The 25,906-nt window shown below is 41.1% G+C and overlaps 1 non-coding gene and 1 pseudogene across 1 annotated transcript; one reads left to right on the top strand and one right to left on the bottom strand.

Moving 5' to 3' along the window:
- Positions 1-25,906, top strand: part of LOC130572964 (H(+)/Cl(-) exchange transporter 6-like) — a 122,359-nt pseudogene that overhangs the window by 14,540 nt on the left and 81,913 nt on the right.
- On the bottom strand, positions 1,776-1,848 carry TRNAA-AGC (transfer RNA alanine (anticodon AGC)). The gene has a single exon. It is a non-coding gene; the product is annotated as a tRNA-Ala (tRNA).

The following is a 25,906-nucleotide window of genomic DNA, read 5'->3' on the forward strand; positions in this document are numbered from 1 at the left end:
CTTCCTCTGTTTTGCAGATGCTGCACTTCCAGTTGAAAAAGGGAAGCAAGGGATCGCATTATCTATTTAAAGGTGGAAGTAATGAAGAATCTGGATACACATTCCTCTGCATTGCTTTGGCATTTTATTTGGCATTTTATTTCATCCTTAGCTGTCGAATGGCAGGTTCCAGGTTTGCCAGTGGCCTGGTTATTCCTGTGCTTCACATCAGTCCTGGTTTGKGCTTCCTGTACCCAAGGCCTGTTCCAAGTAACAACTATCTGAATTGTAGGTCAAAAGCTTGGCAGTAGCAAAGCACTAAGTGCTTGGAGGAGGCTGTATAGGTAAAATAAGATGGTTTGCTTGGAAAGAGATGCTAAAATAGTGGAAAAGAATGAAGAAATACCATCTGAGAATAGCTGTGGAAGGACCATAGCCAAAACTGTGGACTTTCCAAGTATAGGTCATTTGAATCCTTTGGGGATSCAGAAAGAGTCTCGGCTTCTGGCTCCATCTCTGTAGTTGTAGGAATATGGGTTCGGATCCAGACTTTTCATCTGTTTCTTATGTATGTAACAGCCTGAACCTTAATCTTGGACATAACACTCTGAACTTTRGAGAAAACTGCAGTTGGGTCTTTTGTTCTTGAGTTTTTAGAATGCTGTGGTAGAYCAGAGCGAGGTTCTTGCAGTAATGCTGGGAGGGTTAATGTTCAGCAAGCAAGGAATCATGGCTGGAGAGTGCATAATGCAATTCAARTACTGAAATTTAAAAAGAATTCTAAAAAGAATTAGTTGTGTGCACAACTTTCTGCCTTTGCTCTACCCCTGTGTATTCACCTCCTGCCCACCCCAAAGTGTCTAATTCAATTTTTAATATGCAGTGTTTKTTGAAACATGGTGTACTTGGCTGAAAATACATAGATAGTTGTCTATCAGTCAGCACTCATGTTTTTTACCCAATAATCTAATTTTTGTAACCATTCTAGAACTCCAAATAGTTACAAAAACCATTCCAGAACTGCATTCATCAATCAGCTATCTCCATTGTATGAATAAATGGGAAAAAGTTGTGTGATGGTGTAAGATGATGCTCCTCAAATCATTGAATCTTAGAATACCCTGAGCTGGAAAGGACCCACTAAGATCATCAAGTCCCACCTCCTGGCCCTGGACAGGACACTCCAAGAATCACACCATGTGCCTGAGAGTATTTTCCAAATGCTTCTTGGATACTGCCAGGCTTTGTGCTGTGACCACTTCTCTGGGGAGCCTGTTCCAGTGCCCAACTGCTCTGTGTGAAAACCTTTTCCTGATATCCCACCTAAACCTTCCCTGCCACAGCTTCAGGCCATTCCCTTGAGTCCTGTCACTGGTCAGGAGAGAGAAGAGATCAGTGTCTCTCCGCTTCCTCTCACGAGGAAGTTGTAACTGCACTGAGGTTTCCCCTTCAGACTTCACAAGGCTGAGCAGACAAATGACCTCAGCCACTCCTCATAAGACTTCCCCTCCAGCCCCTTCACCATCCTCRTGGCCCTCCTTTGGTGCTCTCCAAGAGCTCAGTGCCTTTTTCATATTGTGCCCCCAGCACTCGAGATGAGTACTCCGCCCCAGTGCAGAGCAGAGCGGGTCAATCCCCTCCCATGCCCGGCTGGTGATGCTGTTCCTGGTGCCTCCCAGGACAGGGCTGACCCTCCCGGCTGCCAGGGCACTGCTGACTCCTGTTCAGCTTTCCATGGACCCCTGGGCTCCTTTCTGTAGTGCTGCTCTCCAGCCCTTGTTCAGCAAAATCGACAGTGGAGAATGCGGGCATCGATCCCGCTACCTCTCGCATGCTAAGCGAGCGCTCTACCATTTGAGCTAATTCCCCCCGTGCACAGAAAAGAAATAACCATATAACATATATCATAAAAATGGCTTTTGTATGAATAATAACAATCATCCAGCATTTCTGGAAAGTGAATGTTCAAATCCAGTTCGTGGTCTGCCATTTGAGGCTGTATATCTAACTGCTTGCATACGGAATGAAATGTTGTGTATCAAATCAGCAATCACCTGCACAACTGTGCTACATTTTGGTTTTGCTCTTCAGCTTAGGTTGCTTTGAGGACTCCTGGGYTCTCTTCACAGCTTCATTCCTGGTTAGTTTTGGGCAGCTCATGAATGCCTCTTACTCCTTTTTGGCCATTTGTTATATGACTGTAATATTTTTTTTGCCAGGTTTATGGGGCAAATGCAGACCTAATTTTGAGCAATTGTATATGGCTGGAGTTCTGATGTGTATTTCTGTGACCTGTACTTTTGACTTTAGCTATAAGGTTAATTCTCATTTTGCTTTGAAGGACATGAAGACAGACATGCTCTCAGTCYTTTTTTTTCACAGTATGGTAAATCTGGCAGCTTCATGCTCATGATTGGCATTAAGTAAATGRTCATATTAAGGAAGGAGGCTAGAGCTTTTTGTGGGAAAGGAGTTTCTACAGACGCTTACAAAAGCAATCTGGAATAAACAGAATATTAAAGTGTTTCCAGAAAACACCATCACTTGGAAAAGGATTGCTCTTTTTCATCTTTGTGCAGGTACAGAGGAGCTTTGTATGGCAGGATAGAGGGATTGATCCTTGCTCCCATTTTTGGTGTTCAAATGAATGAATATGGAGTATGGATTGATACAGATCTCTGCTGCCATCAGAGCTGCCTCATTTTCCACCCTTCTCACTGTGATAATGCTAAGTATGTTGAGTTTTCAGCTATTTTTGTGACCAAGGTTGAGTTGARCTTTTGCTGCTGCAGCTGAATAAAACACTGGTGTCCCATGCACACTGAAGCAGAGAGAAATAAATATTGGCCTGACTGTTTCTAGTTTGCCTGAAGGGTTTTTTTTTTAGTTTTGTTTTGTTTTATCTGGGAACTTTTACTTGTAAAGTGTAAGTTTGGAAATAGCACTTTGAGAAATCTGGCTGTCTCTTCCTATCTTTAAATTTTTTGAGGTTACAGAAACGATAATGCCATCAGTGATTTGCAATTAAGGGCAGGAATGTTTCTKCTGGGTTACAAAACAGTAGTAGGAATTCCTTGGGAGTTCAATTCTGTGGGGGATGAGGTCTTTGTACAATTCACCTTTTAATGTTGAATATGGAATAAATGAGGATTTGCAGTATAGGCAAGTGATCTAATGGGAAACCACACAGGTGTCTCTGGTCAAGTTATGCCTCATAGATTTCAAAATTTTGGGATTCATTTGGAATGCATTCCATATTTCTGTTTCCTGGCCCCCCTCTTTTGCAACAGAACATCTTGAGTCTGCGCTGCAATACTTTCCAGACMAACTTCTGAAAGCTAAAGTATTTGCAAATAATATTCTTATACCTGGAGAAGGTGTTTGCTCTCCCCGATTGCAACACCTGGGGACAGTGAGTTGTAAGGTGCAGCTGAAATTCTGCTTAATCAAGAGAGAAGTGAAGCTGAGGTCAAAAGGGGGAAGTTTTCACCCTTCCAAGACAGGACATTCAAGGCCTGTGAGTGTTGCTGTGTGTGGAAATTTCACCCATGACTAAACCCAGACTTGGCTGCCCAACTGGCTTTGCCCAAAAGGATCTCATTAAAATCTTTGCAGATGTCAGAATTCACACGGAGTGACTAAGCCTGGATTTTCCCTCCTRGTTACGCTGTTGCGCAGTGTTTGATAAAGCAGCTGTTTGTTGGCAMTCACACCAAGCTGGGTCCATGTTAGTGAGGGGTTGTGTAAATTGTGTAGGAAGCTTTTTTTTTTTTTGTTTTATGTTCTAGCTTGAAAGGTGTTGTGTGTGCAAAACCCCTTTCCTATTGTGAAATAATAATTTGATTGATTGTGGAAAAAGTGCTCCTTCAGTGTCCTCTTGGTGCTTTAGCACTTACTCATCCATTAAGTGATTAAGTAGAAATGGATTCTGGTATTTCTGCTTCTGTTATTGCTGTTATGCATCTTTTGGAAGTTACTGTGTGAATTGTTGGCCAACTGCTAAATCTGTAAGACTTGAAGGGGGGMAAGTTGACGCCTGAACACTAGATGTAAGTTTTTTGAGAGCCCCAGTTATGACTAAATGTAATGTCTTTTCCAAAGCAGGCCTGGAATTCCTTGTAATGGATTGATATATTTTAAGTATCATTTGTAAACCATTACTTTGCAGTCTTTCTGCAGGTATAAGTCTTTAGTGGCAAAAGCAGTTGATTGACATTTTCCTCAGGTCATGGGGCTGTGCTTTATCACAGAGAAGTGAGAGGTGATYATATGCCAGAACACTTGCTGGTTTTGGATGCCAGAACTGCTTTTCATTCACCTCCAGTGCAGAGGTGAAATTCAGAAATTCAGTACAGAGAAAATTCCTACGTTTTATTTTCTCAGTTTTTTTCCTGCCTTCCCCACTACCTGCACTTGTTCTCTGTTTTCCAAGTGCCTCTGCACATGCACATAAGGCATACACAAAAAAAATGGCTGGAAACTCTCAAGAACTGTAGGAAACCGAGTTGAAAAGACCCTAGAAAAATGCCGAGGATTGCATTGCAGTGTATTCTGAATTCCCCTAGGTGTCATGTTCTAACCCTTCTGCGCCTCTCTCTGCACAGGCAGATTCTGTTTCAATTTATGTCCATCCAAGACAAATAGCTGCATTGCTTGAGGAAATATTAATTTTTGAGGAGAAAAAAGGTCTTGGACATGACAATGCAAACACATAATTAAAAGGTTGTGCCCTCAAACCATAAAATGCACATATTTTTCCTATATTGTCTGTTGGGTTCAAAAAGAATTGGGAATGTTTGTTTTGGCTTTTCACAGCCTTCCATTTGGAAACAGTTATGAATGTGGGACTTGTAGTGAACAGGTTTGTAAGATGCTTTTTTTTCCCCCCTCATGGCAGACCCCACAGGCATCTGCCCACCTCTTCTTTCTTGGCAGCCTGTCTCTACCCCCCATGCTGACACTTGACCCTCATCCTCAGCTTTTTGTGGCAAAGGCTAGATGTGGTGACAATTTTTTTGGCAAGCACAAGGAATAGCCTTATGACTTTCCTTCCCACAGCCTTCTGTTTCCCATGTCTTTTTAAGTGTCACATGTCCTGAKCTTGCAGGCCTCAGGGTGCTCTGGATGTGGAAGAGGAATAGCATCTTTYTACAGCGTCTTTGCTCTCTGGCTAGTTCTGTATTTTTAACATCCCTTTTATTTTTACTCCTCAATAACCATGCCTCACAAGTGTTAGAGAGGAAAGGAGGCTCTGGGCTAACCTGGGATTAGTGTCTGTGTCCAGAAATGTGGATGTCTCTGCGTACAAGCTGAGAGAAGATTCATTTGCACCAATTTGGATCCTTTGTCCCATGAGTTATCTTTCTTTCCGTGATAGAAAATGACCCTGACTCTCACCCCTTTCCTGCCTATTCTGTTCAAACAGAATTAAAACAATATATCAGTTGGTTGGCCAAATGTATGTGTCCAACAAATAAATMTCTTCTGATGGATATGGGGAATGCAATTAACTCTGAGTGTGAAATACTGAAATATCAGGCTTTTGGCAGATACAACCTAAAGGGGAAAACAGAGTATTCCTTAGGATTTAGAAGTGGAAATGCAATGCAGTTATGTAAACCCAAAGGGAATCTCTTTAGGGGATTAATTCCCCCAAGGTCTGTCCCAGAGCCTCCTGCTGGTGATGGGTGTGGCTGCTGTGGATGAATGGGTTTTGCTCATGGGCACCATGTTGGTACTGAAATGTGGCCATCTGATGGGGGGTCAGAGCACTGTGAAAAGTTGCTTGTAATGTCTGTTTCTGCAATATGGCAGAAATAAAGAGCTGTATGTAAAATCMTCTGGTTCTTTAGACAGTAATGAAGGCTCAGAGATGAGGTTTGTTTGTTCTTGCTGATGTTTGATGCCTGTATCAAGACATTGGCAGGGTTTAATAATGTTCATAGTAAACTACGCTGCTGTAAGGGACCACTGTCCTCGAGCTAGGAAATTTGATATGTATTTCTTATGCATGTCCCATGAAGTAACAAAAAAGAACTTTTTTTTTTTTTCATAATTTGAATACCTCAGGTGTAATGTATACTTCTGATGTGCTTCACAGCAGTGTTACAGGTCATCAGGAGGAAGTGAGATAAAATGGCTGTAACAGCATGGGGTAGCAACAAAATCCCAACCTCTCCTCTCTCCTTGTATTTCTTCAGTCCTTCTAATTTAGGCAAAAGTGTAGTTACCTGAAATTACAGGCAGGAYGAATTGTTGYAAATTCTGGGGTTACCCTTCTCAGMTTCTCTGAGAGAGATTCTCAAGAGGCTTAAGTCCTTTTTCAGGATATTTAAGTAGAGCTATTTTTTACAGATGTGATGCAAGAATAGAGCACGGACAGACACCCAGTCCAGGTAACTAGAGGGAGGTTAGAAGAAAATCAGAATGAAGATATCAGATGTTAGAAAAATAAGCACAAGATTTCTAAAATGAATGCCAAATCTGCCTGGYACCAGTGCAGGTTTTTCACCAGGGAGCTGCATTGCTCAGTGGTTGTAGGATACAAGAGGCTGCATTTGAAACACTTTGCAGTAATGATGATTCAAGCAGGAAGGATGTTTTTGCAAATGCTAACGCAAGTATTAATTCTGAGTTTTTCCTTCTTGAGCTGAGTCAGGTAATAGTGCATAGCTGGTGTTTGAAGACCAAACAGTGAAAACAATCTCTGKCTGCTTAAAGAGACCATCAGGGGGCCAGTAATCCTCACTGACTTAAAGCAAATTTCTCTTGAGGGAATCCAGATCTAATGGATGAAAGCTCTATTCTACAGGCAAAGATGGATAAATTGTAGATTAACTGGGAAACAAAATAGTGATATGTGTCAGGCTAGCATTAAATGTGAATGTTAATGGCTGAAAATTCTCATGTTATGTTGTGAGATTCAGAAAGTGGAGACTATTGGATCTTGGTCCATGACAGCTTTCCAGGGCAGGTCTTATGGCATGGCTAATTACAGGAAACAGGATATTTTGCAAGATGTCAAGTTAAAYGATTTAATTGGTGCTTTTGGTCTTAAAAGAAACCAGTCCTGTTTTCAGCACACAAAACATGGTTGCATCTGGCTTATTGAAGAGAAAGGACTTCCCTTCCAAACTTGTAGTGACATCCACAGTGCGATCCTTTCCTTGATAAGGATTATGGTTTGCTGAGGTGTGAGGAGAAAAATTCTCTGAGAACTGAATATGCTTTTTGGCATACCAGGAAGCAGAAGAACAGGCTGCATGTTTCATGAAATACATGAATTTGTTGCTCTTGTGAAAGATCTTACAGTCAAATAAGATTAATATGATCTTATGGTCAAATACAGTAAAATAATTTTGTGGTTAGAATGATGGTAAACATTGAAGTCTGCAAGAACTTGTTTTTTTTCAACACCACTCTGTTTAGAATTATTTCAAAAAGTTTGCTTCTCCTCTATTTTTGACCAAAAATGAGGACTTCCGATTTTTTTTTTACAAAAATCTTGGGCATTTCATCAAAAAGCTGAACATCTGAAATACACAAATAAAAAAAAAAAGGAACTTACTTGTCTTGGTACAAACTTTATTGTTCCATGTTAACATTTTTCTTTAAGGAATGAAATATTTACAATGAAACACCAAAGAAACTTTCTTGGTGTGTTCAAGAGGGAGGTTCAATGCATGGTGCATGATGGGTGATGTAGTTTAAYCTGAGGAGCCAAGCCAAATCCAATTTTAAGATTCTCAAAAGATGACAATATAGCATTCCAAATGACAGCTTCTTGGATTCTTACCTAAGAATTACTGCTCTATAGGGATGATTAACAATTTGTCAGGTCACTGGAACTTTTGATAAAAGATGTACGCTTGTAGGGGAAATAAAAAAAATCCCTTTTCTCTTTCTGGAYGGTAGCCTTGTGAACCCAGCCCAAGAAAGTCAGAACAAGTCCCCTCTGATTCCTTCATTCATCATCTGTAAAGAAGAACTGCAGCTCTGGGACAGTTGGTTAGCCTGCAGGTAATTCCCAAACCAGAAAAGAATCCAGCTCTATCTCTTATATAGCTGTGTCAGCTTTGGTACCAGGCTTTATCAGCAAAATAAACACACCACTGAATTGTACATGGACTCAATTGGCACTGAACTTTCAGAAAGTTCAGTTGTGCATCTGAAATATTGAAAATGAGATTGCATCTCTGTTTTAAATACACACATTGGAAATAAAGTTGTAATGTGAGAAGATAACATTTTTATATAGTCATTTTTCTGGCTCCAGCCATMGGTAGCTTTAAAAGTATTTTATAAATAAAGGGATGTAGTGTATTACAACATACAATGGTGCATTTGGGACATGTAACACAAACCTTAATGAAAGTTCATGAGAATATAATGTGCAGAAGTTATTTTTAATTCACAGTATCTTATCTGTTTTCAGTTTTTTTGAATTACAAAATGCAATTGGGATGTCTTATGTACTAAGTCTTTGCCAAATTTAATTTGTTTCCATATTAAAGGCATTTTCCAGTTCCATTGACATGAAAAGCATCTGAAACMATTAAATTTTGTTATATTTTTAACTTTAAAACCATAATGCTGCCAATAGTGGCTTTTTCCACAAATTTTGTGAAAATTATTTATCTCTGGGACAAAAGCTACAATAAACTTATTTTTTTTTTTACTGGCCTGAGGGGTTYATAATAATTTTGAATTAAACTTTCTGTGCAACTGGGATGCTCTAATGAATGGGGGCTTGGGGCAGCTGCTGGGCTGGACATRGTCTTTTGGTGGGATGGAGTCTCCTAGTGTAAGTCTTGAGAGAGATGGATCCCTAAGGGAAGGCCTGTGGTCTACCCTTGGGAAGAACACAGTGTTTTGTTGCTGAAGTTTCTTCTTTTTTTTTTTTTTTTGGAAGAGGAATAAGATGGGGTTCAGGGCACACAAGGTGTCGTGAACACAGGTGAGCGATGTGCTGCCCTCCTGAGCAAGACTGAAGGGAGATGGGGATGAGGGGAAGCCGTGAAAGGACGTGGAAAAGCAGAAGCATTGAGGAAAAGAGGAGCATAAATGGCATCAAATGGGACCTGTCCCTATAATGGCTCTTCTCTCATTTTGAAATAGGAAAGAGTGATGATGAAAAAACTCTTGAAAGCGTGATGGATGTGACTCAGACAAGCCTGCAGAGCCAGACCTGAGCTCTTTTCTTGCGTCTGTAAAATAAAACCCCCATTTAGACCCCAAACAGTTAGTGGCCAGCCAGGTTTTGTCCACTGGGGAGTTGTGCAGCAGCAGGTGATTTCTGTAGTTGCTGTTGCAACTTGTGAAATAGCAGTCCCTGAGTAGAGAAAGGATGAAGCTGCACAGAATGTGGAGATTGTGGGAATTGTGTTGTCCAGTGCTTCAGATCAGCTAATGGCTGATCTCAGGTCACTCTGGCCATACTGCTCCCATTTCACCCTGTTCCTCAGTCTGACCCTTGCTTAAGAAAAGATAATTTATTTGGAAGGTTTGAGTCATACTTTTGCCTTTCTCCCACTTGTTTAGCAGAGYGTGTGCAATCCTCGGGAGGGAACAGATGAAGACAAGGGAGAGAACTGGCTGTAACAAATGACTGCATCCTCAGCACACTTTGGCAGCACAGACCTTGGGAGATTTCCCATTGTGCCTTCCTCTGACTTGCTCAAGCTGGAAGGGCGTGAAAAGGACATTGGGCTCCTGGGGCAAACGTGGAGAGAAAATGATAAGGAGCACACTCTGTGTCAGAAGCACACTCTGTGTCATTGCTGTGTGAGAGTGCAGCAGAGGCTCGTGACAGGTCATGCTGTGCTACACCGGTGTAGACAAGAGAAGATTTTGACCCTTGCTTTAGAATGGGCACACAATTGCATGCTCAGGATYAGGGAGCATTTTTTTGCATTGCTGGCTAACAAGTAATGAGCTACAGAGTCGTTACCGAAAGCCAGGAAGGCGTATGTGCCCACCCAACAGGSAAGTTCAAATTCTCTCCTCCCCAATGCTTAAAAATAGTTCAAAAATAGATGCCTTAAACACTGTTACTCCAGAAGGATTACTCAATACTGARTTTAGCTTCTGGATTCTCTCCACAGCCACAGTCTTCATTTTAAYTCCACAGGAGAGAATGCCACATGGCTGCTTTTCTGTCTGATTTTGGTGGAGGAAAGAAAATCTTTTGCAGAAAATGTATTCAAGATTTTTCACATCAYGTTCCTTTCAAAGAAGGCAGAGGAAGTGCCTAATTATTTGGAAATTAATTTGGCAGGTTTTTCCCTGTGCTAGACTGTTTAAATGCATCAGCCCGTCACACTTGAACAATTTAGGGCTCACTTACTGTTTTTGATTGCACCCGAGATGGTTTTTTTGACAGGGCCAAGCTTTCTGCTACTAAGCTGCTTGATTTTTTTTTTTTCTAATGAAGAGATGAAACCCCAGTAAAACAATTTTTCAGAATCTTCAAGCCTGCAGGTAGTCCTAATGGGGTAAGCATTTGCTCTGCTTCCCCTGCCTGTTGGGAGGAGCCCAATGTGTCCAAATTGTGTGTTTAATAGTATTTCAGATTGGAACCTTTTTTACAAAGAAGAAGAGATGCAGAGTAGCGTTGTACTGATTCTATTTTATTAAAATTAATCCCAAAATAATTGGAGTAACAATGCATAATCAGCAAACTGTTAAATACACTAGGTTCTACTATTTTCTGTTGAGTTTCCTCCAACTAGGGAAAGAGCACAGTGTGTTTTTTGGCACTAGCTTTTCTGGAAAATGAAGGGGGTGGGAAATGGCTTCAGGAGCTCAGATTTTGTAATGCAGTTCAAGATACTGGCAGTGAAGGAATACCTATGCTCATTTTGAGAAGAACAAATTTTGTAAGGTTTCTGTTTTGTTATTTAAGGTCTAATCTCCTGCTGAAGTTAAATGAAAWGAAGCTCTCAGCCTGTGGCATAGAGTGTTTATCAAATAGTCTCAGTGAAAAGCTTGTGTAGTCTGCAGCTATCTGTAGTCAAGTGTCTCTTTCTTCTCCAGTCTTTTCTAGACCTCAGGAGCTGAGCACATAAGAATTCTGGCATTCTGGAGATGTTGGTTTTAGTACTTAAATATGACAGAGATCTACTGCAGTTGTCTGCTTTATTTAAAAGAATGCTCATGAATCATAATTAAAAGCATTCTGCAATGCTGTTGGTTAAAGGAGTACCAGGTTGCTGAGCTGGGTTATTATACAGTACAGTGCTTGTTTTTGGAAAGATTTAATATGTGAGCCTGCTGGATGTTTGGGCACATTCAGCARCACACATACACAACACTGCTATTTTTATTCACAGAGAATTCACTTGACCAGCGTTACCTTTCTGACACAGATTTAGAGGGCTTTGSAACCTCCTTTCAGGGTTTTGTGTCTGCTGTGCACGTAAGATGAAGAGCCAGATTACAGACAAAATCACTGATAGAGATCTTTCCAGGGGATCTTGGCAAGAGTCAGTRCTATCACGAATACTGCTGCTGATATCGCTCACATCCACTGCCACAACCTGTCAAAACAGGTGTATTTATRGGCCTTGAGGGGCTGAAACAAGGAATCAAACATTTGCATAACATTTTTCATCAAGTTCCCAAGGACTGAGGCTCAAAGGATTTTGATGTTTCCAGGGATTGCTTAGTTGTGCTGGGTATTTCTATGTTCTCTGTAGCAATCCATGTCCTGCTTCTCTACTAGGTCTCAGGAAATAAAAATTCTCTCTTCTACCAAGGAAATCATCAACAAAATGTGGGTTGACTTCAGAAAAAAAAAAATCACAAAAATATTTAAATTCACATTCGAGAAAACTGGGGTGAGATCTCATGTAACACTACAAATTAAGTTGAGTTAAGAAATAGTGCACCAGTGTGAATCATTAGAACTACTTTGCTTAAAAAGTATGTTCCTTGCACTAAGATATTTTTTCATGCTCTGTCTTGGCAGCAATTAAGCTCTAGGGTACTAGAGGCTGCCTACTCCTTGTAATGGCTTGGAATAGTTAATGGTGCTGAGTTCTGAAAGAGGAAGAATCCCACTAATTGTGCAATCCTCCTGGCACTGGGGTTTGGCAGGACGTCCTCACAGTGAACCTACGCTGGGTGTGCCGCCCTTTGTAGAGCGTGATGCACGGCTTCTTGTGCCTCAGGCTGCGAGAAATAATCATTTTCAGGGAACTGCACGGCATAACTTTTCAGGGCTAGCATGACAATAGTGCCTTTTTAGGAGATTTATGTTTACTATAATGCAGCATCCCACTTTTCCAAAAAATTTCAATGGTGATGGTGGTGAGTGATAAGGAGACAGTAAAGCGAGTCGAGTTAATGAATGCAGTCCTAAGACTATAAAGGATTTCTTTAAAGGTGAAGTGCACAGGAAAGGAATATTTTTCACTTTGTTTTAAAGAGAGAGATTAATGCKAGTTCAGGAAGGGAGTATTCAGTTGGATCGATATGTGAAGAAGGTGCCTCTTCTGGCATAATCCCAGATGGAAATAGTGGATCATGATAACGGCGTTTCAATTCATGGTTTGTCAGGACATTATTAAGTGGCAATTAAAGTGACTCGAGTGTTCCAACACACAGGTTGCTGARGGCCAGCAGATGATAAGCCCAAGATTAAACAAATTGAAATGCAGATCTGCATTGCCCATGAAATGGCTGTGACAATAAAGTAACTTAATCCTGGGAGATGTTACTTTCATAAAGTATTTGTTACTTTCCTGTTCTCAGGAAAGCTGCACCAACAGCTCTTTTACTGCTGTGAACAGGGAATTGCAGCCTCCTTCCATTCTTTACATCAAATGATTAGCTTGCAACGTTGTTCCTATTTGCTCCAAGAGAAGAATGATCAAAAGTCTTCTGCTGGCTACAAGCCCTCCACCCTTTGGAAATGTTCTCTTGGCYATGAACAATTTTTTCTGAGTGTCTTTTATAAATAGTAGCAAAAATTTCCAGTGAGGGAAGTTCTGGTTGTATGTGCGGGAACTGAAAGATGCTTTCCAGGGGGAATGTGTACTCTTCCACAAAATCTGGGAGAAGACTGGGAAATGGTGCCCAGAGCTGGTGTATTGTGCCAGYTGCAGCTTCAACACCAAAACTATTTGACTTGGCTGGTAGTACCAAAACTTCATGTCCCTTCCCATCCACCCCTTTTTATACCTTCTCCCAGACRTACTGTCTTGTAACTTTGTCCGGCATCTACTTGGTTTTTTTCTAAATGTTTTCTTAATTTCAGGACTTTTAGTTTAGTGTAACCTTGTGAAAAATGACAAAATTATTTCTTCTGGGGAATTTGCTTCTTCCAAGGATCGTAATTTTTATATCATCTGAAGGAAGAAGATTTTGTCTTTTCTTTATTCAGTTGGCCAGGCAGCTCTTCTATTTGAGAAAATCTTGCAAAATTAATTAAAATAAAAAAWWMMWWWTTTTTTCTCATTTTGATAGGCATTCACTTCTTCATTTGTCCTTGCAGGCTGCAAGTAGCCAGAGAACTCTYTGGCTAAGTGGGTTTTCAGTAGAATAAAGAAAATTGATTTGCACTATGTAGCTGGCTGATGATTTTTTTTTCTTTTATATTATTGGAAATATCAATGGTTCAGGGAATATTCACTGTGTCAGCAGCCTTGTGTCTAATGAGGTTGTTTGGACTCTGCTCTCTGAGCTAGAGTAAAATCTTTGAAACATGTTAGTCACAATTTAACTGAAAAGGGGGGAGTTTTTTTAACAGTGAGCTTTAAGTAAACTGCATCTTTTTGAATTTCCTGGGCAGCTGCCTTTCTCTCTTTGATGTGCTGTGCCTGGTGATGCTGTTAATGAAATGCATAATTATGTGTTATATAATAAAACAGAGCTAACATGAAGGTGCCTAATAGATTATAATGATGTGGAGGCCTGAGAAACTAAAGATTATTGGGGGTTGTTGAAAAGTTTCTCTAGTGACAAAGAACATGTCTAAAGAGGTTTGAATAACTGTGCTGATAAATTAATTGTGGCCTCTCTGTGTGCAAACGACATTTTTTAGGATTTTGTATATAGAGAGATTATTGAAAAAAAAATAGGTAGAGTTTACTAGGCTGCTGATGTATGAAGTGTCAGCGCCGAGTGCTTCCAGTGCCTATTAGAGCTGCTGGCTYTGCACAGACGGGTGCCCTAGGCAAAGACGTTTTTGGCACAGCCTGCCTCACCCGTAGGATCAAAAGGAACAAAAAAAAATTTGGCAATATGCAGAGAGAGTAAATTGCATCCTAAAGAGCAGCCCCTAGAACGCAGTCTTGGAATGAATATCGATAAATGAAACATCACGTTTTATGGCTGAAGAGCTGTAGGCGTTWGGTGACTGCCCCCAACTTCCCTCCCTCCTTTCTCTGCCTCTGTCACCTATRTTTTCTGTGTCCCTCTGCAGTACTCTGTATAACTTGTTCCTTTCTGAGAATCTTTAGGAACGGGTTTGTACACACAGGTATTTTACAAGGAGGAGCTGTATGAGCTTCCAGCCCTGGACCACATGGGCTGCTGATGGTGCTGGGCTGTGGCTGGGCTTGCTTGGCTGCTGCCCTGGGTTCACACGGGCTGTCTGCTGGGAGAATTAGCATGCAGTGAGCTCCAGGATGGATTTACAGCCTGCTAGGAACTTGGCACTATTCCCTCGGGTGGGTGATTCCAGTGCCTACTAAAAGTGCTTTTGTGCGGGTTAGCTTCAAGAGTGCTTTTGTGTGAGTTAGGCAGGCTCCTTTCTGAAGGTGAAATTCRCTGTTTTGCACTTCCCAAAGCACCAACGGTACCCAAATGAGGAGTTAGTGTCGAGCAGCTGGTATGCAGTCAATTTACACCCAAGCTCACTGAGCATGAGCTTCCCCAAGCAGCCCAATCCCAGGCTCTGCTCTTTGTCTCTCCCAGCAAGGAGCAGATGGCCCTTCTCTAAACAGAGAACACCAATAAAGCCTTGYGAAGAGCACATGGATGTGTGCTTGTGGGTTCATGCCTGTCCATGTGCTTATATGAGATTACTTGRATCTATCACAGCTCTTGGATTAATTTCTGCTTCCATGATTTTTGTTAAGATACCCTAAGGAGAACTTTGCCGCTGAATTACCGTCATGCTTGTCATTAATAGAGTGGGGTTTTAGCTGCAGGGTTTGATGATTTCTTTCTTCTTCCACAGCACTAAGACAGCATACTTTTTATTGTATGAATGACTGAACCTTTGTGTGTGAATCTTTCTTTGTTGCAATTCCCTTTCCCAACATTTCTTATCTGAACTCTCAATTWATAGTTTTCTTTAGGTCTTTAAGTACTTGGATGTGAAATCAAGTTAATTTTTAGATAAGACTTTTGCTTTAAGCTGGTGTTCTTAAATAACTTGATCTGTAATTATTGTACAACTTCACTTTATCTTAAGATCTCATAATGGGTTGAATTTCCATGTTTTCTTGAAATTTTCTAAATTATTTTATCTGTTTTTTATGCTTATGCTTCAAATATATCWTTGATTTCTAAGTCATCTGCAAATTTTGTGTTACAGAAATTGCCTYTTCGGTTTCCATCTACAGCGAGGGTTCAGCACAACTCCACCAGCTCTATTCCAGCCAAAGTTTAAATTCACTTGCGTACAAAAGATATTGCTCAAAATGCTTTTAACTTGTCTTTTTAGAAATTACCTCAGCCATCCTAGCCTGCCAAAGATAAACAGMATTTCTGCCCGAAAATGGTTAACTTTTGGAGGAAGTGAAGTCCAGCACTAAGGCAGGGGCATTTGCTCTGAGCATTCAGGGCACTGTCATGGAGAGGAGCCATCGTCCCCCCAGATCCCAGCACCAGGAGGCTGCAGGGATGAGGAAAGCCAGCACAAGCCCCAGGGTTCCTCCTTTACAGATGTAAAATGCTGCTGAATGTTTCTGACAGTAAAGGATGAGGCTCTGGGCCAGGTCAGCTTGACTGTTCCTCCTAGAGGATGGAAGGGTAGGAGGAAGGGATAAAAACAAGAAGAGGCAACTGGAAAGCCAGACTTCAGTTCTTGCTGTTCTGAAGATATTCTGTAGAGGTTAAAACAACCACTTGAAAGTATTTTTTACAGTTTAAGTTTCAAGAGTTTTTATGTTTAGAGTTTCAGAGTGATTTTATAGATTTTTATAATGTTTTTATATTGATTTTTWCTGTTGGTTTTATTCCAGAAGAGTTCCCTGTAGCAAGATACTTTAAAAAACCTTAAAAGGAATCCACAATAAAGGAGTATCCATCTGTGTGAATGAKTTTCAGCAGATATGATGAAGCAATTCTTAAAATCCCACAGTTGCTGTTTTCCTTTCAACTGACATRTTCCTGTTTTTAAATAAAACAGTGGAATGCTAGGTTTAAAGAGAAATTCAAAGAATGCTGTGGTGTTATTAGGAATCCCTGGCTATGTCCAAGCAGAGAGGACAGTTGCATGACTCTGTTGTACATGGCTGACTATGCCGTGTGAGTCCCTTGTTGGRATATGCCGTAAATCATCCTGAATGTTATCTTTTCAAACCCAGAACAGAGACAGAAGGAGGGTGRAAATACAAGTCTGGATAAATTCCCTACAGCTTATCATGCAGAAATGTGTTTATTGGCATTCTTTGAATGTAGATATTTGGAGTACTTAATAATCTCTAACTAATGAGGTCTGTTAAATGGCCATGTGCTGCAATTTACTTTGTCTGAATTGGAGAAAAGTTTCTGGGCAAAAGCCTTTTAGTGTTATGAGGAAAGGTTACATATTTAGTCCTAGGGTAATTGCTAATGAATATACCTGTTTAAGAGGATGCAATGATAGGGGAAATAGTGGGATGGGAGAGGGGACAGGAGTTTTTGCTAAAAAGCCTTAGTAATGTGTCATAAGGAGAATATTCCTTAGCAGTGGTTTTCACTATGAAAAATATTTGACTATATTGTGAGTYGGGTCTAAAGAATATTAATTACATTCACACTACTCTCTAGTTTGTGTGGGAGGATTCACTCTGAATTCTTTATTCAAAGGCCATTGTATGGGTTTGCTTTAAGTCACCTCCGCCAGAGGTGTTGGACATTTGCAGGAGTAGATCAGGTGAGCTTGGTCTGTGTTTAGTTGTAGTGGTTGTATACAGCCATGGAAGTAAAAACAATTAGCTCAAGGGGAATAAAGTATTAAAACATACTACATACTTCGCCACTTATCTGACCATACCCTCACTACAGAGGGAGAAAGGACAAGCATACTTAGGAAAGGTGTTTTGGGTGAGATACCATCATTTGTGTCATTTTTATCACGCATGTGATTTTCAACAGCCAGCATTCAGTGCCAGTTCATAGGTYTGTGATAGTGGGAACAGGGACGCCTGCACCATGCCTTGTACTGCCCAAAATTGTCCTTCATGATAACTGATATTCCTGCTGCTTGATCTCCTGGGCTGGATTTCTGTTGGAAGCTGCCTCATCCCTTTTCTGGCATCCTTCAAGACAATGTTTGTACAAGAAGCTTGTTCTGTCAGGAAGCAGAAGTATGGGAAAACGATTTTATATCTCCTGAGCTCAGCAAGAAATAAGAAATATTTGGATTTGTTTGCATTTTTTAATATTTGTCACAGTGCCAAGCTATTTTAAGCAATCTGGCTACTTCATCTCTACTTACTGTCCTCTTCTACATCAGAATTATCACATGCCACCTGAAATATGGGAATCAGATGTGAGTTTYAATGTAAGTGTCATGCTTCAAGCTGACAGGGACAGGAGAGGGAAGTGTCACTGCATCAGCCAAGACTCTCTGGTGGAAGTGTTGATGGATAACCTATCCCTGGGAAAGGAGGGGGAGCACCCTTCTCCTTTCAGCAGACTGAATTGCTTTCTGTTCCCTTGTGAAAGAAGCAGGAAGTCCTGTGCAACCATTGCCTTCATCTTCAGGTACATGGAAGAAATGCAAAGTCCTTTGCTCTATTTTTTCCTTAGGCAGAGATCACAAATGATGTCCAGTCCTCCCTACTGGTAGTGYGTGGTGGCCAGGATGGTTGGTGACATGTTCAGTGAATCCCTGTACAATTCCCTCATGAAGCTGAAATACATTCCCTGCCTGGATGTGAAAAATTTTGTTCATTGCAGCAGAAAATGGTGAGGTCTCTCACGTTGCTGATCTGTAAATTTTCTTGGTCATGTTCTTTGCAGAGGCTGTGTGGGTTCTCTGAAACCTGSAACTTAGAGAGAAAAAAAGGGAAAATGGAGACCCTGATCCTGAACAAGGCACCATGGTGTGATGTGCTGTGCAAATAGGACAAAAGAGACTCCCTGTCTCTTCGGGTTTAGGGTAGGATCTGAATTACCTCTGCCACTGGAATCCTGAGAGCAGTWAGTGCTCCAAAATGCCTGGTTGGATGATGTGTATTCATGGTCCAATTGACCTTCCAGTGGAGGTTTTCACAGACAGAAAAGCCACAGAACACAGGAACAACAGCAGAGCACGGAGGARTTTGGTTTGACTTCCGGATCACTGGTCTGGGTATCCTGTATGTAGATGCACTTCCAGGTGGTGATTCCTGCCATCCAAGGACTGCAATGTAAGGCAGGTAAGAATTATTTTCTGGAAKTGCCTGTATCAGCTAAAGACTAAATGAATAGCTTGGAAAAAGGTGACATCCTTGATATTTTAATCTACATTGATCCAAGCTGTCCTRTGTATCTTTCAGTGAGTGAGTCAGTATCCAAAGATTCATCTTTTTCACAGCATTTATGACAGGTAATAAGAACCATTTCCTCTCCTGATTATAGGTGCTTTGTCTATATTTATCTCCAGGTAGTGAGAACTCTGTACTGCTGTCTTCTGTAAAATAGTTAGCAGAAATGCTGATTTTTTGAGATGTTCTCTAGGAATTAATTAGGAAATGCAGTGWAGAAATAGAAAGAAAAATGAATTCATTTATTTTCCATAGAAAACCTTTTTGTTTTTCTTTAGGCACATTGGGGTAGCATAGCTATAGGCAAAGCTGTTTGCAGGACAATTCACTTTTCTCCTGGTATTGAGGTCTACTGGACAATCTCTTAACTTCAAATGACCTTCTACAAGAATAAAATGTTGGCGACTCACTCTGCCCACACTTTCTTCTAAATGTAGCCATGTCTGAAAGGTTTTAACAAGCACACTGAATGCTGGGTATAATCTAATGGTATTTATCATGAGAGCAAAAATTGCCAGCAATGCAGTAGGAGGAAATAAAAACAATCTGTGACATTATGGATGACTTCTATATGTACCATGGCAGATAAAAGAGAGGGGAAGAAGCCATAAAGTTTCCCATGGTATTCCAATTAGATGACAAGCCCATGGAAAGAATTATAACTACTTTCCTGGTTCAGAGTGAGGTCCTGTTCWCTTGAAGGACATATATATAYACATTTATATATATATAAAACTTCATTTTCCTCCCACTCCTTCTTTTTTTACGCTCCAAGCACATTAAAGAAAGTTTCTGGATAACCTGATCACAGACTATACCAATACCCTAAAGCAAAATACAGTGTCACAACTTGGTAAGGATTTTGTAGCTAGACAGTTTACAGACTGCCAAGTTTYAGCCTAAATCCTCTTAGGCGTTGTCTGAATAGGCTGATATCTATCTGCAATAGCAGATGTAGCTGCTAATCTGCTCTCCATCATATTTTAAAAGTCACAACRGTCAGGTGAAGTCTTCAGTGACCAGAAAAAGGGAAACTTCACTCACATTTTTAAAGTAGGATAAAAAGGCAGACCCCAGCAACTCTCATAGACAGTGGAGTTGTAACCTCAGCAAGTTTGTGGATGGCAAAAGGCTGAGTAGTGCTGTTCATGTGCTTGAGGGAAAGGATGTCATCCAMAGGGACCTCGACAGGCTTGAGGAGTGGGTGTGAGGTGCATCCATCGTGAATCTCATGAAGGTCAATAAGGTCCTGCACCTGTGCTGGGGCAATCTCTGGCATCACTACAGACAAGGTAAGGAATGGACTGAGAGCAGCCCTGCAGACTTGGGGATAGTGGTTGACAAAAAATTAGATGTGAGCWGGCAATGTGTAATTGCAKCCCAGAAAGCCAGTTGTTTCTTCAGCTCCATAAAAAGAAGTGTGACCAACAGGTTTGCTCTGCTCCTGTGAGAGCCCACCTGGCACACTGCATCCAGCTCTGGAATTCTCAGTGCATGSATCTCTTGGAGCAGGTCCAGAGAAAATCCACAAAAAAGATCAGATGGCTGGAACACTCTCCTGTGAAGAAGAGCTGAAAGAGTTGTGGTTGCTTTCCCTGGAAAAAAGAAGGGTCTGGGGAGATCTTGTTGCTGCTTTCCAGTRTTTAAAGGGGCTTGTAGGAAAGATGGAGAGAGACTTTTTATCAGGGTCTGCAGTGATATGACAATGGTCAACAGTTTTAAACTAAAAGAGAATACTAAACTAAATAATAACTAAAAGATTTGACATAAGGAAGCATTTATTATGATGAGAGTGCCCCATCCCTGGAAGTGTTCAAGGCCAGGCTGGATGGAGCTTTGAGCAGCCTGGTCCAGTGGAACATGTCCCTGCCCATGGCAGTGGGATTGGAACTAGATAATCTTTAAGGGCCCTTCTAGCCCAAACCATTCTTTGAATATATGATTCTATGTCCCTATATGATTCTTGGATGCCCTGCTACCTTGTTATCCTCTCAAACAAATGAAGCTTCGCCATTCAGCCACCTTAAACCTCTGGGATTTGGACGGATCCCCAGTTCAGTAATAGCTGAACCAGAAACTGGTTGGGCTTGGGCACCCCAAACCCTGAATAGTGACTCAAGGGAGCTCTGGATTTCTGGTCTGCCTCTCAAAATAAAAAAAATGTAATAATTGAAATAAATTATGATGTCTAACATGCAGCCTTTGTAAGAATTCCAAKCCCAAGATCTTGTTACTTCACTTAGCATGGGAAATGCACAGATTAAGACAAGAGAGTTAAAAAAAAATCAGTCTCTTTACGTGTTACCTTTTCTCTATTTCTGCATCACTTCTGGGCATCCCTGAAACTTGAGCAGAAATTCTTGAGCAGAAATTCTGCAGAAAGATGTCTGGCTATGAACTTTTCTTTCCATATGTTTTCCCTGTGGACCAAGGTTTCTCTTTCTTTTTTCTCTCTGTCTGATACTGCAGCTAACAAGATGCTGTGGGAGTCTCCCTGTTTGCTTCTTTAAGTTTTTCTTTTATCTCAATGACCACCCAACGTATGTAAAGACTCTGCTTTTTTTTTAAGTTCCAGTTATTTGCTACACTTTGGGAGTATTTTTATCTTCAAATGCCTACACCCAGATGTCATTTTGCAAAGGCTGTCCCCTTCCTCTGGTTGTGTCAGCTTGGTTCAGGGTTTGCTGCTCTGGGAAAGTGTGGGAGACACAGTTACATTTGTGTCAGGTTCTGCATCTTCTTTGTTTAGTATTATTCYGAAAGATCACAAAATGTATAAACTGTGCATTGCTGGATTCCCCAAATCAAAACAGGCATAGGGGTCGGCTGTTTAGGAACTGGTAGCTACCATATATTCATAAACAGGTRATAAATTACATTTGTGTATGCAGAGTGAAAGATTCAGATAACTAAGCTTGCTTGAATGCCACATAAATTTGGATCCTTCTCCAACGGAAACTGAAAAACCTTTGGAAAACAGTGCCTGTTGGCAGCAATGAGGAAAAGTGAGAGACTCAAGAGCACACATGATTTTAGTTCCTCAGCACTGGTCCTGCAAGAGAGAAAGTAAGGATCTTCTCCTTCCCAGTTCTTCATCAGTGTTAAGGATRGAAAGACCTTCTRTATTTGATTGTTTTGTTGATTYCTTTTACACACCTGGAYAACATCCCTGGGCAGAAGATRTGTTAGACACTGAATGGAGAAGCGAGRACTGCCTTTGGATGAACAAGGTGGGTGCAGCATTAAGGTCCAGSTCCACACAGGAATGTGACTCCTTCCTGCTGCAGAAGTCAGTGGCACATTGAGAATCTATGTTTTGTGCATGCTGATTATGAAGACACGTCTGTAAATACTGTAATACACAAAACTGGTGGAAGTGAGACCTGGATCTCCAGTGRTGTTTCACTGCCTAATTTGTATTTAGGCACAGTCATCTCTGGATGCTCTGCTTCCTGTGGAGCAGGGAGGCTTAAGATTTGTTTCCTTAATACTCATTATATTTTTGGAACCTCATTGATCATGCTGCCTGTTTCACTCTGTGCTCTGGGTGATAAGGCTCCAAGCACAGCTGTATCWAGTACAGGGCTGCTACAGTGCACTCTGATTTCCAGCTACATTGCACACCACTGTAAACACCCCCCACTATAAAATCTAGTTCACTGGAACACTTCAAGCTGCTGGCTGCCAGGGAATGTTCCTTAATGAGGGTAAGGAGTACTTGAACACATCTATGTCTTGGCAACCCTTCCTGCTTTTTATAAGCTACTATACACTTCAGAGAGAAAATATCTTAGAGGCTACTTTTTAATGGGACAAGTTTACTTAAGAGCTGAGTGGAGTTGGTGCCAGTAGTTCTGTTTTGTTCTAGCTTAATATTAGCCTTGTCAAAGTTCTTATAGAGTCTCCTGGGTGTTTCTCTATTGCATACCATATAAAGCTGGTTTTGGGAGCCAAGAATTTTGGCTGGAATATATATTATAGTGGTCTCATTATATTTTTCTAAAGTGTATCAAAGGTGGCCCTATATTAAAGATCCRTGGAGCAAAACTGATTTTTTTTTTCTTTCTCCTTTCTAGTTTTGCCTTAGCCCAYACCACAGACATTGGATCCAGAATTTGAGCCAACCCAAGTTTGAGGGTTATTGAGATCCAAGGTCCTGGTTTGGCCTGTAATAAAATTTGGGATAATTAGTGATTTTTTTTTTAGATGATGCCTTAGATCTTGAAAGTCACCAGACTTTCAGGAGGGTACTTTTGGTTTGGGCCTTAGTCTGGCAACTACTACACCAAAAGATTCCTTTCTCATCTTGCTGACAACACAAGTATTCACTCAAAGACAGCTCACCARCATGGTGCAACATGAGGTGCATCCTGTCTTGCCCCTTTAAGAAGCTTTGTGTTTYATGGCAGCTTGGTGCTTTCATACTGAGAGACATCATTAGGTGGTGGGTTTGGCAATGTTTTTTGCATCAGAGGACATCCAACTCATCTTTTTTAGAGTGTTTGTGGCAGCAGCTGGATCCTTTTCTGGCTGCACAAAGGAAAAAGGGAGCTACTGTAACGAGGTCATGCTAGAAGAAGAATCCTGGCTACCACAGAAAAGATGGAGGAAAGGTGTTGAGATGTGGGCAAGATTTATTGAAATTATGCTTGGGCTTTAAGCCTATGTCAGGTTTAAGAAAACATGGCAAAGAATCTTTTTTTCAGTCCCTTTTTTTTTGCCTATCCTCCTGTGCTGGGTTTTGAGTTCGGTGTGATCCCATTACCTGAGAAGCAGCTGTATGAGCCATAAACAGTGGAATTGCTGCCCTGACAAAAATCCTATGGCAGAGGCAGGTGCTGCTTTGTGTGTATGTTAGAGCAGCAGCACCTTGCCTTGGTTTTGGTTCTGGTGGTGCCCACATGGGATGGGTGAAAGGACASCTTGCTCCCTCCTGTCCCTACAGCCACCCCTGCAGCTCTCTGGGACAGCCCAGAGTGTCTCCCTTCATCATCCTCTTAACCTGGCCAGGGGCTGAGGCCAGTTTGCTTCACTGTGCACCAGCTCTCAGACTGTACTTGCAACCAGATTATCCAGATCTGCTCCTAAAAACAACAGAACAAAGAGGAGGGTTGGTGCTCGTGAATCTGTGTGAAGAAGGTCGATCTGAACATGAATGGAAGGCAAACATCCAGCTGGGCAGAGTTGCTGCTGTGAATTAACCCAAATGTTTATGTTATGGAGGTATGTTTTTCTGACAGGTGGTGGTAAACAAGGCTACTCAGCTTTGTAGTTCTCAGGATACCTGATTCTCTCTCTTTGTAAAATTTTTTGGAAAAAAAAGAAAGACTCGATACTGAATGATCTACAAAGATGAATTAATGGGCCTTTTCAGCTTTAAACCTCAGAGACCAGAGACACTGTTTTCTACTGTTAAATTTCACCCAAAATTTCAAATTCAGCATGAAGCAATTTCAGTGTCCAAATCTATTATGAAAAGAGTCACATGCAAACAGTGTAATCGCATTATTGTGAATATTCAGAGGAGACAGGAAGAGGAAGCCTATTTTGAGGGAAGCAGGRGGGGTTCTGTTTTCAGGCCTGCCCCATTTTCTCATGTTGCTTTGGCCAAACCAATTCATTTTCCAATCTTCTCAGTTACAGAAGGGAAAAGAGTGCCTCCATACCTCATGTGGCTTTCAGTGCCTGTTGTCTTTGCCAAGTATTATCAGTTTCTTAAACAAAAGGCTTTATGTAAAGGCAAAATTTCTTGTGAACCCTAGAAATTTCACCTTAAGCTGAAATGGATTATCTTTGCTGTTCATATATATGTCACTTTTTCTGTTCCTATAATTTTTTACCTGCTCTCATTTTGACTATTTAATGAAGTTCCTACCTAAGGTTACTACATGAATCAAAATGATTTTATTTATTTACATTGGTGAAACCATAAAAAGAAGCCCAAGATTCCAATTGCATTAGTGCTTATTTTTAGAGCAGACTCTGAACAAATAAAACAAGTTGCCTTTCCCATGCTACAGTAAATACCAACAGACATAACCCTTCCTCCAATCTAAAATAAACCTTTCTCAATCTTAGCCATTCCCTTTCCTAGAATGTCCAGGATGAGAGCTGGCACTATGCCTCCGGGTTTGGAGCTGAAGTGGGTGAAGAACAAGTGTGGATTGGGCTGAGGTGAGGGATCCTGGAGCCTTGGCTGGCAGCACCCTCCTTTTATGGAAGGGCTGGAGGCTGAATAACATCACACTGCTGCCCTGCTGCCCCTGGAAGTGCACTGGTAGCTATTGCAGTCCTCATAAACGAGGGTGCACAATGGAAGTTGTGAGTGAACAGGGATGGTGAAGACGAGCCAACAATCTGTCGGATTGAAATCCTTGAAGGACCTCGTAAATACTTTAATGTTTACACAGGGCCTGTATATTTTCACAATTACCTTTCTGTGAGCCCAAAAATGTTTYACACTGGAATGTTTTCAGGCTTTAAGAAGCTGTATTTTCTGATRTGTCTGAAAACTGCAGGCTCAGCTTCTCTATTGGCCCATTTTTTCTCACGAACAATTAAAGCTGGATTCCTTTTTGACCCCAAATATAAATGGTGAGTTATACCAAAATTATGTATTAATTATGATCACAGGGGGGTAAGAAGAAAAAGGTTTGAATTTACAAGGAATGTTGTACCACAAATTGGCAAAAAGATGCATCTACAGGATTTGCCTCTATTGTAATTGAGATGTGATAAGAAAAATTACTTTTCTGTACTGAGATTTTTGAGAGAAGCCAGTTTATGAGAAGTTTGAAAGGTTTGATGCAGTCCTTTAAAAGCTTAGGGTGAAAGTTTGGAGGCTTGAGGACATAGATCAAGTRTAGTGAATTTTGAAGCAGCTGAAATGTTCCTCTGGTTTCTGTCACAAGGCGCTTCTCTTTCCTGTCCAGAACCAGATTCCTGTTGGAATGTGAACGGGACTGTCATGGAGCTGACACACCTGCTGCATGTATTAGACATGCAGTGACAATGGATTGGTAATTAATGCAAGGCTCTGGTTCTTGCTGTGAGGTCCATTGTGAATTGGCTGGACGGTCCACAGTGAGTGTAACACAGATCCCTTTTGGCTCACGGACAAGACTTTCAGCCTGATGTTGAGGGAGGGATAACAAATCCACAGTGACTTTTGGTGGTGTTTTCTATTTCTGGGGAGTCCCGTGAAACCAGAAGAAGTGACTTCTGCTCACTTTGTGCAGAAG

This window comes from Malurus melanocephalus, unplaced genomic scaffold, assembly GCF_030028575.1.
Source record: "Malurus melanocephalus ecotype Western Australia unplaced genomic scaffold, MMel_1.1 scaffold_46, whole genome shotgun sequence".
Lineage (NCBI taxonomy): Eukaryota > Metazoa > Chordata > Aves > Passeriformes > Maluridae > Malurus > Malurus melanocephalus.